Source organism: Triticum aestivum, chromosome 3D (assembly GCF_018294505.1).
Source record: "Triticum aestivum cultivar Chinese Spring chromosome 3D, IWGSC CS RefSeq v2.1, whole genome shotgun sequence".
Lineage (NCBI taxonomy): Eukaryota > Viridiplantae > Streptophyta > Magnoliopsida > Poales > Poaceae > Triticum > Triticum aestivum.
Genome location: NC_057802.1, coordinates 496,722,983 through 496,726,149, shown reverse-complemented (window position 1 = coordinate 496,726,149; position 3,167 = coordinate 496,722,983). Strand labels below are relative to the sequence as shown.

General features: G+C 48.9%; 1 pseudogene; it reads left to right on the top strand.

The window, feature by feature from the left end:
• Positions 1 to 716: 716 nt before the first annotated feature.
• LOC123081239 (uncharacterized) lies at positions 717 to 876 on the top strand (annotated as a pseudogene).
• The last annotated feature ends 2,291 nt before the right edge of the window (positions 877 to 3,167 follow it).

Below are 3,167 nucleotides of genomic sequence, written 5' to 3'. Positions count from 1 at the left end.
AGTATATACATGTATTATGGTGTATTCATCTGAGAGACGCCAAACACCTCATAATCTCGTGAGTTATGTGAGGAGTGTTAGTTAAATAGATTATACAAAAAATTAAGGGGCTGCAAAAGAAAGATGGGAGCTTCATTTCCCCCCCTTTTTTGCAAAAACAATAAGGCATGGCCAATGGTGGTATCTGTCGTACTGTCTCCCTCGTCTTCTCTGTGCATGCGCTCAGTTCGGGTCACCATGCCATGCTGTTAAGTTGGTGGCGGTATGTCTGAACATAGACGACGTAGAGATGAAATAGCTGCTTCAAAGCATGCTATTTTGGTACACAACCTACGTGCATATCAATAGATGGAAGAGACAGAAACAAAAATTAAGCACGATGGGCATGCTGCGCATGAGATCGAATTTTCCTTTGGTCAACATCAGATTGAACATGTTAGATTTTTTTAGTCGAGATTGAACATGTTACATTTTTTTTTGAGCAACTGGAACATGTTACATTTTTTTAATCGACTGGAACATGTTACATGTGCTTACGCTTATGCAACCTGGAAGCCCAAAATATCAACGGGCTTTAAGCCACTCGGGATAACAAACTAGGCCGGCCCACAGCATAGCATATGCGAGATTACAGGGCACAAACGGAGTTTAGTACCACCTCGGCTGTCTAGCGGAAGCAACACCGGTTTAAAAGGAGAGGCCTTGCGCACATTAGCACGACCTTACTTGAACAGGATCTGTTCTATAGTAGTCGTACCGCTGCATCCTTTACCAATAAGGAGGCAAGCACTTAACCCTGGTTGATGACATGACACCTGCGAGCCAGAGCGTGATTAACGGCAGTCATCTCTAGCTGACCAGGTTGTCTGACAGGGCAGTCCCATCTTTTTTTTTTTGCCGTCAGCACAATTGGCTGCTACTACTTCTGTGGTGTTCAGTGTTCTACACTATGCACACCTGCTTTTCTCCCTTTCTGTGGTTGCCGTCTGCAGAAGTAGAGAGTAGTTCTACTTCAGGACTTGAGCTTCTATAATGGCGAGCTTTTTTTTTTTTTTGCGGCAAATGGTGACTTCGTTGACTGCAAAGCTGAAGTGCGCAAGGCTTTCGGTTCTCACCGTGCGTGCAGCCCGCTCCAAGTAGGCAGTGGGTGGGTGGCCCAAATATCGGGCTTCCAGTACCTACACTGTGGGCGGCCTATTGGTTTGCTTTCATTCTGAATCTTTATCCAAAAATCTGAAGTTTTTATCGAAAAATCTGAAGTTAAAAGTGTGTGCAGATTGCTACACCCTGAAATATAAGTACAGATTTTCATCCGTAGGATCAACATCCAGCGAGCGAACGTACAAGTTTCGTCCCTAAGCCATGCATGGTGGTCATCCGTCAACACTGTCATGGCCAAGGCCGCCCCCAAATGTCGGATGCCCCTTTTGACTAAGACTGGCATTAACAGCTAATCCCACTCGATCCATATATTCCTTTGCTCCGCGCTTTTCCTTCTCAATGTTTTCCCCTAAGCCAATGCGGTGTTATCCTATCTTATCACATCAACAGAACCAGCATACGCAATCGCTAATCACATGGATAAATCTTCCGCCAAAAAGGGAGAGAGATTTGGGGTAGAAGCAATGCGGCTAGGGCTACCCGGCCGTGGGATCTCGGAGAATGTGATGCTTCCACCCACCCTTCCATGGCGAAAGAAGCATGAAGCAATTATAGTAAACAAACACATGTACGCTTCTCCCATAAACAAACCATTTTTCTGGATATGCCGGAGTGGAGAGAGATGCTATAACCCTAGAAAACCAAACAGCCCCCCTAAACCGTGATCTCGCGTGATCTAATCACGGGGTTATTGTAATGCAAACATGTGATCGGTGCCTAGAAGATTGCGTTTTAAAATCTGGAGAGATTGATTTGCTCCTGACAGTGTGATCCAAACACGACCATTTGGATCGTACCTTCCCTAATTAGGTACTACAGTTAGTGCATGCAAGCATGTGGTAGTGTCCAATGCGTGACTAGGCACGAATTGGTTGCTACTACTACGAGACAGCCAAATCTTTCCCACTAACAAACACATGACACGAGCAAGTAATTCAGCATGTGTTAAACAGTGGACTAGAATACAATCCCATGTATCGATCTCTCCGATCGATCTCTTTTGTGGGAAGAAAGATATGGAGGCGATCGACATGGGATTGGAAGCATGCATGAGATCAGTTTCCTCTACACTGACTGCACCAACGCACATGGATCAAAGGGCGTAGGAAGGGACAGGCGCACTGCTACTGAGGCTCTCGAGTGAGTCCCATCATGGTCACTCATTGCGGTAATTATGGCCGCAATTATGCCCGTCCGATCGAAAGGCCCACAGCTAGCGGCGAAGCTGGCTAGCAAAGCCACACGAACACGATCGACCCTAATGGAGGGGATTAGCAATAATTGTCTCATTGAACCACTAAGCCCCTCCTTTTCTTTTGACCACCGATGGATCGTCCATGATCACACACACCGCGTTTGCGTTTGTGTTTTGCGCTTGCACGGCGACAGAAACCCCAGGAAAGGCTGCGGCGGGCCATGAGCCGGCCGGAGGAGGCCTTTGATTCTTTTTGGACACGGCATGATGATGGCCAGCGCCACCGCGCAGCCTAATTAATCCGGCCGGCCGGACCCCCGCCGTATAATAATCATGCTTTTGCTGCCGGGCGAGCTCGCTTGTCCCTGGCCGGTAGGTGACACGATCTCAGAATCAGCACTGCCGGTTGATCTGCCTGTGTTTCGATGCTCGTACGTACTACGTGTTAGCTGTGCGAGGATGAGGAGGAGGTAGAGCTAGGCTGTAAAGATCGCGGAGCACGAGTAATTCTTGTCCTTGGGGCATCATGTGGTTCCGATATCGGGGCGGGCGGAGCCTATATCGGCTGTCGGGCGGGCCGACACGCCAACACGACGGACGCCGGTTGATCGATCGATCGATCGCCGGAGGACATGGTCCGGCGGATGGAGGCGGCCATGATTCGGTTCGGTACGGCCGTTGTTTGTTCGCGCCTCGGGTGATCGCGTATGGTGGCTGGCGGATTGCTGTTTGCTCTAGCGTAGTTAATTGGAGAGTGGCGCTTGGATGTCGCGGTGGTTGGGCGCACTGCGGCGGACGTGATCCTGCCGGA